The sequence below is a fragment of the Pongo abelii genome, chromosome 4 (assembly GCF_028885655.2).
Source record: "Pongo abelii isolate AG06213 chromosome 4, NHGRI_mPonAbe1-v2.0_pri, whole genome shotgun sequence".
NCBI lineage: Eukaryota > Metazoa > Chordata > Mammalia > Primates > Hominidae > Pongo > Pongo abelii.
This window is the reverse complement of record NC_071989.2, coordinates 121,518,058-121,533,556: the sequence shown is the minus strand read 5'-3', so window position 1 is coordinate 121,533,556 and position 15,499 is coordinate 121,518,058. Positions and strand designations below refer to the sequence as shown.

At 38.4% G+C, this 15,499-nt stretch overlaps 1 protein-coding gene and 1 long non-coding RNA gene across 4 annotated transcripts in view; one reads left to right on the top strand and one right to left on the bottom strand.

Moving 5' to 3' along the window:
- MCC (MCC regulator of WNT signaling pathway) overlaps positions 1-15,499 on the top strand; it is a 498,353-nt gene that overhangs the window by 33,121 nt on the left and 449,733 nt on the right. The gene's annotated exons all lie outside the window — the stretch shown is intronic.
- Positions 1-15,499, bottom strand: part of LOC134761417 (uncharacterized) — a 65,368-nt gene that overhangs the window by 25,900 nt on the left and 23,969 nt on the right. The window contains exon 4 of the long non-coding RNA XR_010140009.1: positions 14,112-14,301. This is a non-coding gene — a long non-coding RNA (uncharacterized LOC134761417). The remainder of the gene's footprint in view (positions 1-14,111; positions 14,302-15,499) is intronic.

Below are 15,499 nucleotides of genomic sequence, written 5' to 3'. Positions count from 1 at the left end.
TCCTTGAACACCAGCAGCAACAACTATAAACAACAAAAGGTTTTCAGATTTAATGGAGAATATAGTAGTTTGCTTATCTAAAGAACTACACATTTGTATACATCTTAAACATAATCTACTATTCTCCCTTATTCAGTGTTAGCAGAAATTGAACTTGGAGAGGCAAGAGAGAAAAGTCATCTAACTTTTAAATGGTTGAAAGAGTCACTTGAACCAAAGGTAAATGGAACAGAAAGACTATGACCTCTAGATTCCTTGTCTCATAGCAAAGTAGATTCTCATGACATAAGCATAAAACCTGCAATATATTCATTCTTCTTGGAAGCAGTAACTCTGGAACACAATTTTTGAAAGAGAGCCTTTGTGAGATTGAAATGGCAGCATAACCAAAGCCAAGCATTAAAGAAACTGAATAGCACTGAAAGCCTCAAAGCTACAATGAAACTATAGTGTCACTAAGAAATGTATAATCTGAACCTAAGTGGGAGAATAAAGAAGAAAAAAGAAAAACCATTGAAATCCTAAGACCAGCCATAAAGCAATCAGCCTACCAAGATAAGTCAAAAATATGATCCTATCTCATGTTTTAATTAGGTTAAAAAAATGCCCTTCAGAAATCCCCTTGGGGTAGCTCAAGATAAAAAGTAGAGCCCTACTTAGGATTGTAAAGTAACATGGGAGACAATTTTGAAGAGGACACATTGGCGTTGTGAACATTCACATACAAGTGAAGCCATATTACTTTTGAGAAGAGCTAACTGATATGCAGTATTCTCTGATTTACTGACATGCAATAAAAGGAACCCATTTAAAGTGTATATTTCAATGAGTTTTGACAAATATATATACCCCTTTAACCACCACCAAAATCAGGATTGATTTTCATAACACATGTTTCCTGTGCCCCTTGCTAGTCAATGGCTACCCCAGACCCAGTCCCCTGCAACCACTGATCTGCTTTCTGTCACTGCAGATTAGATTTGTCTTTTAGTATTTCACATAAATGGAATCATACAACATGTATTATTTTTGCATCTGACATTTTTTGAGCAACGTCATGCTTGTGAAATTCATGCATACTTTTACATATATCAGTAGTTCCTTTTTATTACTAACATTTCATTGTATGAAGGTGCCACAATTTGTTTATCCATTGATTAATTGATGGACATTTAGGTTGTATCTAGTTTGAGGCTATTGTAAATAAAGGCATTATGAACATTCACATACAAGTGAAACCATATTACTTTTGAGAAACAGGATTATCTGTTTCAGATAAGATACAGCTAATACATATGGAGTGCTTACCAGATATTCATATCGCTTATGTAATGTTCACAGTAGCCATGCGAGATAGATACTGCAGAAACACAGGGAAAGAAAGTGGATAATCCGAAAGTGGATAATCCTGACAAATAGTGTGAGAAGCCATAATGATAAGAAGGACTCTCTGTGAGACTGGCAAGAGACTGCTTTGCCTGAGGAACATGATGCCACATTATCGGATCCCAGATTCCTCTTATCTAAAGACCCTTAAAGACCTTTAGTCATTTGTCCACCATCTTTACTCTTTCCATATCTCTGACCTTAATGTCTCCCTTGAATTTCAGACAGCTATATGCAGTAACTGCATACTTGACTTTCATGTCTGATGGCATCCCAAGCTTATCACATACAGAACCGAATTCCTGACTCCTCTCCCCAGGCTGCTCCTCCCTTAGTTTTCTCCATTATAGTAAATGGCTACTCCCTTGCCAGAGGTTCAAGTCAAAAACTTGAAGTCTTCTTGCATTTTCCTCTTTTCAAATGCTACATCCAACCCATCAGCAACCCTACCAACTCTTTAAAATATACCTAATATCCAACCGTTTCTTACCATCTTCCTTTCTACCACTGAGGTCAAAACCATCACTTGTTTATCACCGTGTCTATTATAACAGACTCCTACTTCTACCCTTGCTGCCTCTACATTCCACCTAAGGCCCAGGCATACAGCAGCCAGTAACCTCTGTCAGATCATGTTATTTCTCTGCAACATAGTGGAAAGAGCCCTGGATCAGAGCCAGGAAAGTTGGGTTCCCTCTAGGCTCTGCCACTATGTGAGTTGGCACCAAACCGTGCCTCTGTCTTAGTGTCATCACCAAGAAGTGGAGTGATACTGCATTTTTCATATTGTATTCATACTGTATTTTTCACCTCTAGAAGTTCCATTTGAAGACATGGAGCATATTTATAACTTTTAAAATTCTTATCTGCCAATTCCATCATCTCTGTCATTTCTGAGTTTATTGATTGATTTTTCTCATGGTTATGGAACTGTTTTCTGCTTCTTTGCAAGCCTAGTTACATTTAATTGGATGCCAGATATATTAACTTGTTGGGGACTGGTTTCTGTATTGTATTCCTATACTTTGTTGTGGCTTGCAGTTGAGTTTGGCTCTTTTGGAAGCTTGCCTTTAAGCTTTCTTTGTTTGGCATGACTACAGGAGTCTTCAGACTAGAGCTAATTTAAATTAGCCTACTCTTCACATCTCTGGAGCTTCTTTTATCTAAAGCATTCCTTCCTCTTCCCTCTGCACCACAAATTTAATCTGCCTTGGCTTCCCTGAGTTTTGTTCTCTCTCTCCCCAACTCAGTGAGACCACAGGGTGCAGTTCGGATTTTCCCTCCTGTTCTGCATCCTATAGACTGCCTCCAGGCAGCAAGTTGGTATAAGTGTAGGCTCACCTTGCTTGTTGCCCTTTACTCATGGATTGTATTCTTATGCTGTTATATGATGTCTGAAAATCATTATTTCATGTATTTGGTTTTCTAGCTGTTTTAGGTGAAACGGTGAATCCAGCCTCTGTGACCTATGATTATGACCTTCTTTCGCTTTGTACTGAGTATTTCAAAGTGAGCCTGCCTATTTGGAAGCACCCTGTTTATTATTAAGTTTATATATAATTTAAAAAATAACATTTACAGAAATGCCTCAACCAACTTACTGGTTTTTGTTTTGTTTTGTTTTTAGCAACTACCTACAGTCTAGGCCCACATATCTCTTTTTTTAATAGCTAATACTATTGAGTGCTTACTGTATGCTAGGCTGTGCCAAGTAAGCACTTAATCTGCATGATCTCATTTAATACTCATTCCTTTGAGAAAGGAATTTTTATTACAGAATTTAAAGATGAGAAAAACAGGCTCAGAATTATTGTTATTTGCTCAAGATTCCACAGTTAGTAGTACCTGAATTCAAACTCATGTTTAACAAATGAAGGTCATGGCCACTATTCAATGCAGCTTTTCACATACATTTCTTTAAGTTATATTTAACTAGCTTTATTGAGATTTAATTGACATTCTACATAATTAACCCATTTAAAGCGTACAATTCAATGGTCTTATATATTCAGAGTCGTGTAACAATCATTGCAACCAATTTTAGAATAGTTTCATCACCTCAGAAAGAAACCCTGTACCCATTAGCAGTCATCCTCATTTCCTCCAACCACTCTGGCCCTAGGCAACCACTAGTCTGCTGCCTCTCTAGACTTGCCTGCTATGGATATTGTACATTCTGTGGCCTTTTATTGCTTGTGTTTTGATACTGTCGCTAAAAAGGCTTTGTCTAACCAAAGGTCAGAAATAATTTAAATGTTTTCATCTAAGAGTTTTATAGTTTTAGCTCTTATATTCAAGTCTATGATCCACTTGAGTTAATTTTTGTGTATGGTGTGAAGAAAGGATCCAACTTCATTCTTTTGAATGTGGATATTCAGTTGTCAACAGCCATTTGTTGAAAGTACTCGTCTTTTTCCCGTTTTCTTGACACCCTTGTCAAAAATCAGTAGACCATAAATGTAAGAGTATATTTCTGAACTCTCAAGTCCTTTCCATTGCTCTGTGTGCCTATCCGTATACTAGTACCATACTGTCTTGATTACTGTTGCTGTGTTCTAAGTTTTGAAATCGGGAAGTACGAATTGTCCAACTTTGTTCTTCTTTTCCAAGATTTTTAGTCTGTGGTTGGTCCCTTGAGTATTCATGTGAATTTTAGGATTAGTTTTCAATCTTTTCAAAAAACACAGCTGAGAGTTTTATAAGGATTGTGTTGAATCTGTAAACTAATTCGTTCACGTGCATTTTTAGTAACTATGTTTTTCAGGGTACTTTTGATTTTTCCTCTGGCCCACAGGATCATTTTACAGTCTTTTTATTTTGAGTCAACGTATCAGTGGAAGTCTAAAGTAATAATGACATATGTTTACACAAACCTTTATAATTTACAATCAGACCATACATTATTTTGTGTAATCTTTGCAACAGGACTTAGTATTTTCATTTTAAGGTGAGAAGCTAAGGTAACATAGCTTCTTGAGGGTATTTCCCACCATACATGCGGCCCAGCTAACTTGAGAAAACTTATCTTCCCTTAAAGTCTTAAAGTCCTTTACTTTTTAATTTACCAAAGCTCTATGGTGAGGGTGATTTTTCATTTTATAACTGCGTTCTTAGCATCAGTAGGAATGACATTTAAAATGTTGAGATTTGCATTCTAAATGAAATGATATGGGAGTCTCAGCTGGAGAGACTCTCTCTTGTTCCATAAATTGAAAAATCTCTAATTCTTAGTCTCAGAGTGAAAGCCACATGGAGAGAAAGAGCATTTCCTTAGAGAACAGTTAATTGTCAGCTTCTCATTGTCATTTCAAAATGCCAGTTTAAATATGTAAATGAGTCATTACTAAATTTATGCCATTGATTATCGATGACTCTAACTAATGGGAGAAAAAAAGATGGGTAGGTAGAAGGACTCTCTGGACCTATTACTTTTTCAAACATTTGGATCCCTGTCACCTAACAAAGCGAAAAAGTAAACTGAACAAGTTTCTAGATTGACTAATAAGCATTAAATGTTTTCTGATGTAACTCTCAGTTGAATATTTACTTGTGAAACTGTTCCTTGGAAAATTCTAGATAGATGAGCTTTGTGTTTAATTATTTAAAACATTCACATCAGTGATATACAAGATACTTGAAAGAGCATTTATACTTAATGTTGGTGTTAATTGGGCATCTATTCAATATTATGGCAAGTGACATTGTTTAGTACACCTGTTGTCTATTATTTAAAACATCCACATGCCCAAATTTGTAGTATAAATGAAGGAAGTGAGAAAGTAGATGGGGTGAAGGGAAGCATTTTCATAACAATGTGGCTGCATTTCCTTTAAATATCAGAATTTTGCATTTATTTACAAAATTTCAGAACTTCTTTCTGAGAAATGAGAAGCTTAACAAAATATTCTACATTAGAGGTTAATGCTTTCAAGAGAGGGCTTTATTTGTTCAATCTTGTGTGATGTAGTCTTAAGCTGACTTTACTTCACAGTAATAAACAGGATGAAAGTCACTGAGAAAATTGTTGGGGAGGTGTTTCCTCTTCTGAAAATGTGTTGGCAATTTTATATTTATTATAGGCAAAGGATGAAATCAGTGTGGCTTATCCCTCTCTCCCTTTTTGGTTTCCTAAGCTACTTCATCTCTAACCAGGATTATTATCCTAGTATTCTAATCTGCAGGCTTGCCCCCTCCAGGACTCTCGGCACTGAAACTGAAGTCATTTTTCTATAACACAGAACTGAGCAGGCAGCTCTTCCTAAAATCCTTCAACAGTTGCCTGTTCCTTACAGATAAGTTCAGACTCCTTCTAGGGGCATTTAATTTAAGGCCCTGCCCGTCTGGCCCGGTGACTCCACTCCCCCTCCAGCATTATCTCTTGCTGCATTCCCCTCTCACTGCAGCATCCCAGGCTGCTCCAAGCATCAGTGCTGTGCACATGCAGCTCCCCATAAGTGCCTTTCCTCCCCCTTACCTGTCTGGTGAGCACCCTCTCATTTTTTTCTAGGCTGTTTCCATATAGCTCCTCCTCTCTGGACACTTTCCTGATGCCCTAGTACCTTGCACATACTCCTACACCAGCACTGCTCACACTAGATATTCTTAGAGTTTTCATTTCCTTTCTCCCCATACTCAAGGCACAGACCATGCTTTCTTGTCTTTTGCCTTTGTAACCTCAGTGCCCAACACTTAATAGAAACACTTCAAATGCTTGATAATTTTTAGAAAAAGGTTTATCAACTTTTTGTCTGATTTAGCTGAGGAATTTATATTTTGAAAATACATATTAGGTGCATTTTACCTAATCTAAAAGATCAGTGTGACCAAAATTCAGTGCCCCTGCTACTAACTGGTCGTGTAACTTTAGATAAATCTCACATCACTTTCTAATCAGTATCATTTTCTTCTTCTGGGATTTTTTCTATCAGCTTTTCAGGACTGAAATATTTTGATTTTTATGGATTGTAGATACCAGCTCAGGATTTTAGTGGTAGCATATTCTTATGGAAAGGCATGCTGTTTAAGTTAGTCTCTATTGGGCAGCTGTCTGGTTGTTTATGAACTAACCCTGATAAAGCCATAGTTTCTCTTTATTAGTAGTTGTTATTATCCAGTTCCTTCAATTCCATGCAGTAATAATATTTTCAAAAGCATTGAACTCTTGGTTAGGATTTTTTGTCAATTCCTATGTAAGGTTATGAGATGGAGTAAACCTAAAAACTACTCATAATTTTGTGTTATAGTTGTTATTGAAAAGTTGATGGACAGTTGCCCACACAGTTTTTTTTGTTTTGTTTTGTTTTTGTTTTTGTTTTGAGACAGGGTCTTGCTCTGTCATCCAGGATAGAGCATAGTAGTGTGATTATAGCCCACTGCAGCCTCACACTCCTGAGCTCAAGTAACCTTCCCGCATCAGGCTTCCAAGTAGCTGGGACTAGAGGCATGCACCCCCATGCCCAGCTAATTTAAAAATTTTTTCTAGAGATGAGGTCTCACTGTGTTTCCCGGGCTGGTCTCAAACTCTTGTACTCAAGTGATCCTCCTGTCTTGTCCTCCCAAAGTGCTGGGATTACAGGTGTGAGCCACTGCACCCAGCCAGTTTTATCTTGACTACTCCAAGGTATATAAAAGTTAGAAAGAGATTCTTAAATTAATATTTTGTAGTCTACTTTTCATAAGCTATCCCTCTATGGTTAGTTACTAGGTAGTCACAGTAAACTAACATTTGGAAGTAATAATCTAATAAAAATAAAGGAACTTACCCAATACTAACTTGTATTATGGTAATTTCTATTCTGCTTCTTTCGCCTGCTAGACTGTAAGCTTCATGAATGCAACAGTGTCTTTGTGTCTCTCACACTACCTGACACCATGCATTGATTAGATGCTAAATTAACATTGAATGAATGAACCAATAGATTAATACTACCTTAAGACAAAATACGGTACTCCACACTCCCAAATAGCATTTTGATTTTTCTCATTCCTAAAATAGAGGAAAACTCCTGTACCATGTTAATCTGTCTCTAACCATATGCTTACATGCTTCCAGAATTACCATCTGTGAAATAATATGGATGAGGAAATCACAAAAAATATTGCATTCTGATCTTGTAAATTAGCTAAAGCTCCTTATTTGTTAATATAAATTGTAGCTTCCCTAAAAGGAATTTCCTATTCACAATCAATAGTTACTTTACAGATTACTTCCTAAATCTTCCATACTTACAGAATTTGATAACTGTCAGAGCAGAACAAATTTAAGAATATTAATTTTTATTGTTAAACATTCGTTAAATGTACACTGTAGGCACAGAGGAATACAAAGATGAATATATTATAACTTGTGACCTTAAGGAGTATTTTGTCTTATGCAATAAGTATACACATGCATAAACAAATAAAAATGCAAACTGCTTAGGAAGGTTCAGGAAAAGGAGAATAAACAATCAACTAGGCTTTATTGGTGAATATTATTCTAGTCAGGGGTAAGTTTGTTGCAAGAAGTATGCATCATGCTCAGAATGGCCACTCAGAAGATGACCGAATAGGAACAGCTACGGTCTACAGCTCCCAGTGTGAGTGACGCAGAAGATGGGTGATTTCTGCATTTCCAACTGAGGTACCAGGTTCATCTCACTGGGGAGTGCCAGACAGTAGGTGCAGGACAGTGGGTGCAGCGCACCGTGCGTGAGCCGAAGCAGAGTGAGGCATCACCTCACCCGAGAAGCCCAAGGGGTCAGGGAACTCCCTTTCCTAGTCAAAGAAAGCAGTGACAGATGGCACCTGGAAAATCAGGTCACTCCCACCCTAATACTGCGCTTTTCCAATGGGCTTAAAAAACGGCACACCAGGAGATTATATCCCACACCTGGCTCAGAGGGTCCCATGCCCATGGAGTCTCGCTCATTGCTAGCACAGCAGTCCGAGATCAAACCGCAAGGCGGCAGCGAGGCTGGGGGAGGGGCGCCCGGCATTGCTGAGTTAGTTGTTTGATTAGGTAAACAAAGGGGCCGGGAAGCTCGAACTGGGTGGAGCCCACCACAGCTCAAGGAGGCCTGCCTGCCTCTCTGTAGGCTCCACCTCTGGGGGCAGGGCACCGACAAACAAAAAGACAGTGGTAACCTCTACAGACTTAAATGTCCTTCTCTGGCAGCTTTGAAGAGAGTAGTGGTTCTCCCAGCACGCAGCTTGAGATCTGAGAACGGACAGACTGCCTCCTCAAGTGGGTCCCTGACCCCCAAGTAGCCTAACTGGGAGGCACCCCCCAGTAGGGGCGGACTGACACCTCACACGGCCGGGTACTCCTCTGAGACAAAACTTCCAGAGGAATGATCAGGCAGCAGCATCTGTGGTTCACCAATATCCGCTGCTCTGCAGCCACTGCTGCAGATACCCAGGCAAACAGGGTCTGCAGTGGACCTCTAGCAGACTCCAACAGACCTGCAGCTGAGGGTCCTGTCTGTTAGAAGGAAAACTAATAAACAGAAAGGACATCCACACCAAAGACCCATCTGTAGGTCACCATCATCAAAGACCAAAGGGAGATAAAGCCACAAAGATGGGAAAAAAACAGAGCAGAAAAACTGGAAACTCTAAAAATCAGAGAGCCTCTCCTCCTCCAAAGGAACGCAGCTCCTCACCAGCAATGGAACAAAGCTGGATGGAGAATGACTTTGACGAGTTCAGAGAAGAAGGCTTCAGATGATCAAACTACTCGGAGCTACAGGAGGAAATTCGAACCAATGGCAAAAAAGTTAAAAGCTTTGAAAAAACATGAGATGAATGAATGACTAGAATAACCAATGCAGAGAAGTCCTTAAAGGACCTGATGGAGCTGAAAACCAAGGCACGAGAGCTATGTGACGAATGCAGAAGCCTTAGTAGCCGATGCAGTCAACTGGAAGAAAGGGTATCAGTGATGGAAGACGAAATGAATGAAATGAAGTGAGAAGAGAAGTTTAGAGAAAAAAGAATAAAAAGAAACGAACAAAGCCTTCAAAAAATATGGGACTATGTGAAAAGACCAAATCTGCGTCTGATTGGTGTACCTGAAAGTGACGGGGAGAATGGAAGAACCAAGTTGGAAAACACTCTGCGGGATATTATCCAGGAGAACTTCCCCAATCTAGCAAGGCAGGCCAATATTCAAATTCAGGAAATACAGAGAACGCCACAAGGATACTCCTGGAGAAGAGCAACTCCAAGACACATAATTGTCAGATTCACCAAAGTTGAAATGAAGGAAAAAATGTTAAGGGCAGCCAGAGAGAAAGGTCGGGTTACCCACAAAGGGAAGCCCATCAGACTAACAGCTGATCTCTCGGCAGAAACTCTATAAGCCAGAAGACAGTGGGGGCCAATATTCAACATTCTTAAAGAAAAGAATTTTCAACCCAGAATTTCATATCCAGCCAAACTAAGCTTCATAAGTGAAGGAGAAATAAAATACTTTACAGACAAGCAAATGCTCAGATATTTTGTCACCACCAGGCCTGCCCTAAAAGAGCTCCTGAAGGAAGCACTAAACATGGAAAGGAACAACCAGTACCAGCCACTGCAAAAACATGCCAAATTGTAAAGACCATCAAGGCTAGGAAGAAACTGCATCAACTAACGAGCAAAATAACCAGCTAACATCATAATGACAGGATCAAATTCACACATAACAATATTAACTTTAAATGTAAATGGGCTAAATCCTCCAATTAAAAGACACAGACTGGCAAATTGGATAAAGAGTCAAGACCCATCAGTGTGCTGTATTCAGGAAACCCATCTCACATGCAGAGACACACATAGGCTCAAAATAAAGGGGTGGAGGAAGATCTACCAAGCAAATGGAAAACAAAAAAAGGCAGGGGTTGCAATCCTAGTCTCTGATAAAACAGACTTTAAACCAACAAAGATCAAAAGAGACAAGGCCATTACATGATGGTAAAGGGATCAATTCAACAAGAAAAGCTAACTATCCTAAATATATAGGCACCCAATACAGGAGCACCCAGATTCATAAAGCAAGTCCTTAGTGACCTACAAAGAGACTTAGACTCCCACACAATAATAATGAGAGACTTTAACACCACACTGTCAGCATTAGACAGATCAACGAGACAGAAAGTTAACAAGGATACCCAGGAATTGAACTCAACTCTGCACCAAGCGGACCTAATAGACATCTACAGAACTCTTCACCCCAAATCAACAGAATATACATTCTTTTCAGCACCACACCACACCTATTCCAAAATTGACCACATAGTTGGAAGTAAAGCACTCCTCAGCAAATGTAAAAGAACAGAAATTATAACAAACTGTCTCCCAGACCACAGTGCAATCAAACTAGAACTCAGGATTGAGAAACTCACTCAAAACCGCTCAACTACATGGAAACTGAACAACCTGCTCCGTAATGACTACTGGGTAAATAATGAAATGAAGGCAGAAATAAAGATGTTCTTTGAAACCAATGAGAACAAAGACACAACATACCAGAATCTCTGGGACACATTCAAGGCAGTGTGTAGAGGGAAATTTATAGCACTAAATGCCCACAAGAGAAAGCAGGAAAGATCTAAAATTGACACCCTAACATCACAATTAAAAGAACTAGAAAAGCAAAGCAAACACATTCAAAAGCTAGCAGAAGGCAAGAAATAACTAAGATCAGAGCAGAACTGAAGGAAATAGAGATACAAAAAACCCTTCAAAAAATTAATGAATCCAGGAGCTGGTTTTTTGAAGAGATCAACAAAATTGATAGACTGCTAGCAAGAGTAATAAAGAAGAAAAGAGAGAAGAATCAAATAGACGCAATAAAAAATGATAAAGGGGATATCACCACCGATCCCACAGAAATACAAACTGCCATCAGAGAATACTATAAACACCTCTACGCAAATAAACTAGAAAATCTAGAAGAAATGGATAAATTCCTCGACACATACACCCTCCCAAGACTAAAACAGGAAGAAGTTGACTCTCTGAATAGACCAATAACAGGCTCGGAAATTGAGGCAATAATCAATAACTTACCAACCAAAAAGAGTCCAGGACCAGATGGATTCACAGCCGAATTCTACCAGAGGTACAAAGAGGAGCTGGTACCATTCCTTCTGAAACTATTCCAATCAATAGAAAAAGACGGAATCCTCCCTAACTCATTTTATGAGGCCAGCAGCATCCTGAAACCAAAGCCTGGCAGAGACACAACCAAAAAAGAGAATTTTAGACCAATATCCTTGATGAACATGGATGCAAAAATCCTCAATAAAATACTGGCAAACCGAATCCAGCAGCACATCAAAAAGTTTATCCACCATGATCAAGTGGGCTTCATCCCTGGGATGCAAGGCTGGTTCAACATATGCAAATCAATAAATGTAATCCAACATATAAACAGAACCAAAGACAAAAACCACATGATTATCTCAATAGATGCAGAAAAGGCCTTTGACAAAATTCAACAACGCTTCATGCTAAAAACTCTCAATCAATTAGTTATTGATGGGACGTATCTCAAAATAATAAGAGCTATCTATGACAAACCCACAGCCAATATCATACTGAATGGGCAAAAACTGGAAGCATTCCCTTTGAAAACTGGCACAAGACAGGGATGCCCTCTCTCACCACTCCTATTCAACATAGTGTTGGAAGTTCTGGCCAGGGCAATCAGGCAGGAGAAGGAAATAAAGGGTACTCAATTAGGAAAAGAGGAAGTCAAATGGTCCCTGTTTGCAGATGACATGATAGTATATCTAGAAAACCCCATTGTCTCAGCCCAAAATCTCCTTAAGCTGATAAGCAACTTCAGCAAAGTCTCAGGATACAAAATCAATGTACAAAAATCACAAGCATTCTTATACACCAAAAACAGACAAACAGAGAGCCAAATCATGAGTGAACTCCCCTTCACAATTGCTTCAAAGAGAATAAAATACCTAGGAATCCAACTTACAAGGGATGTGAAGGACCTCTTCAAGGAGAACTACAAACCACTGCTCAATGAAATAAAAGAGGATACAAACAAATGGAAGAACATTCCATGCTCATGGGTAGGAAGAATCAATATCGTCGTGAAAATGGCCATACTGCCCAAGGTAATTTATAGATTCAATGCCATCCCCATCAAGCTACCAATGACTTTCTTCACAGAATTGGGAAGAACTACTTTAAAGCTCATATGGAACCAAAAAAGAGCCCGCATCGCCAAGTCAATCCTAAGCCAAAAGAACAAAGCTGGAGGCATCACACTACCTGACTTCAAACTCTACTACAAGGCTACAGTAACCAAAACAGCATGGTACTGGTACCAAAACAGAGATATAGACCAATGGAACAGAACAGAGCCCTCAGAAATAATGCCGCATATCTACAACTCTCTGATCTTTGACAAACCTGACAAAAACAAGCAATGGGGAAAGGATTCCCTATTTAATAAATGGTGCTGGGAAAACTGGCTAGCCATATGTAGAAAGCTGAAACTGGATCCCTTCCTTACACCTTATACAAAAATTAATTCAAGATGGAGTAAAGACTTAAATGTTAGCCCTAAAACCATAAAAACCCTAGTAGAAAACCTAGGCAATACCATTCAGGACATAGGCATGGGCAAGGACTTCATGTCTAAAACACCAAAAGCAATGACAACAAAAGCCAAAATTGACAAATGGGATCTAGTTAAACTAAAGAGCTTCTGCACAGCAAAAGAAACTACCATCAGAGTGAACAGGCAACCTACAGAATGGGAGAAAATTTTTGCAACCTACTCATCTGACAAAGGGCTAATATCCAGAATCTACAATGAACTCAAACAAATTTACAAGAAAAAAAACCAAACAACCCCATCAAAAAGTGGGCAAAGGATATGAACAGACACTTCTCAAAATAAGACATTTATGCAGCCAAAAACACATGAAAAAATGCTCATCATCACTGGCCATCAGAGAAATGCAAATCAAAACCACAGTGAGATACCATCTCACACCAGTTAGAATGGCAATCATTAAAAAGTCAGGAAACAACAGGTGCTGGAGAGGATGTGGAGAAATAGGAACACTTTTACACTGTTGGTGGAACTGTAAACTAGTTCAACCCTTGTGGAAGTCAGTGTGGCGATTCCTCAGGGATCTAGAACTAGAAATACCATTTGACCCAGCCATCCCATTACTGGGTATATACCCAAAAGATTATAAATCATGCTGCTATAAAGACACACACAGACTTGTGTTTATAGTGGCACTATTCACAATAGCAAAGACTTGGAACCAACCTAAATGTCCAACAACAATAGACTGGATTGAGAAAATGTGGCACATATACACCATGGAATACTATGCAGCCATAAAAAATGATGAGTTCGTGTCCTTTGTAGAGACATGGATGAACCTGGAAACCATCATTCTCAGTAAACTATCGCAAGGACAAAAAACCAAACACCTCATGTTCTCACTCATAGGTGGGAATTGAACAGTGAGAACACATGGACACAGGAAGGGGAACATCACACACCAGGGACTGTTGTGGGGTGGGGGGAGGGGGGAGGGATAGCATTAGGAGATACACCTAATGCTAAATGACGAATTGGTGGGTGCAGCATACCAACATGGCACATGTATACATATGTAACAAATCTGCACATTGTGCACATGTACTCTAAAACTTAAAGTATAATAATAATAAAATCAAAAAAAAAATAAGAATGGCCACTGAACTTCACCTACCCTGCTAGATCTCAGCCTGTTTCTTTGCTTCCAGCCAGATTGACTCTAGCGATGGCTCACACTGTTCCCTATAGTCCCATCTACCCAGGAGGCTGAGGCAGAGGAATCGCTTGAACCCGAGAGGCAGAGGTTGCAGTGAGCCGAGATCGCGCCACTGCACTCCAGCCTGGGCAATGGAGTGAGACTCCATCTAAAAAAAAAAAAAATGTTGGTTAATGTATTCCTAATTGCTTTTCAGAGTTTACCATCAGCAGTCTATAAGAGTGCCCATTTTCTTATCTATTCAGTAACATTAACTATTATAACCTTTCTAAACCTCCATCATCTAACATCTGAATATGGTATAACATTATTTAACTTTACAATTCTTTGAATCCTAGTGAGTTTGGACATCTTTTTCATTTATTTATTGACTATCTGTATTTCTAATTTGTGAATTTTAGTTTTGCTCACTTTCTTCTGTTAGGAATTTGTATTTTTCTTTTTGATTTCTAAGAGGTCTTTTTATATTAGAGATCCTAATCTTTTGTCAGGTTGCAAATATTTTCCTAAAATGTTCGTCTTGTTTTAAATTTTGTGATACCTTTTGCAAAATATAAGCTTTATATGGTTATGCAGCCAAATCTATCACTGTCAATCTTTTTCTTCACTTTTTCCTTTTGCGTATGTTAAAACTCTCTCTACTGAGCTCAGTAGATAAATATTGACATTATTTTCTTATAAGTATTTTATGGGTTTATTTTGGAGTTAAATATCTAATGCCTCAGGAATTTTTGTGTATATGAATTTTTAGCACATGATAGAAAACATAATTTTTCCCCCAAATGGTTAACCATTTTTCCTAATTCCATGTGATGAATCTCTACTGACTTGAAAATACATAATTTAATGTGTGTACAACTCTGAAAAACATATATTTGCATCTCATTATGGATCTTTTTTTTTTTTCTTGATCTACCTGTTCTTAGCTCAATACTGTTGCTTTATAACATAGTTTAATATTTTATGTGGCCTCCCTTCCTCATTGTCTCCCTCCGCCCCACAAAAAGAAAAAATCTTGGCTATTTTCAGGCATATTTTTCCTCCCAAAAGGACTTTAAAATTCCATTGAATTTTAATTGGAAATAGGATACATTTCTAAATTGATGTAAAGAGAATTGATATCTCTGCAAGCCAATTTTTTGCTAAGAGGGATTATATGTCTCTACATTAATTCAAGTCTTTTTTATGTCAGTCAGTGGTTTTCCTAATACAATCAACTTATGCTTTATTTTTCATTTTATTTTGTTTCTCTAAATTTTCCCCCTACATTTTATTGCTGTCATGAATGGAGCTTTTTTAGCCTTTTTTTTTTCTTGTTGCTATTTGATAGTATATATTACAGTTAT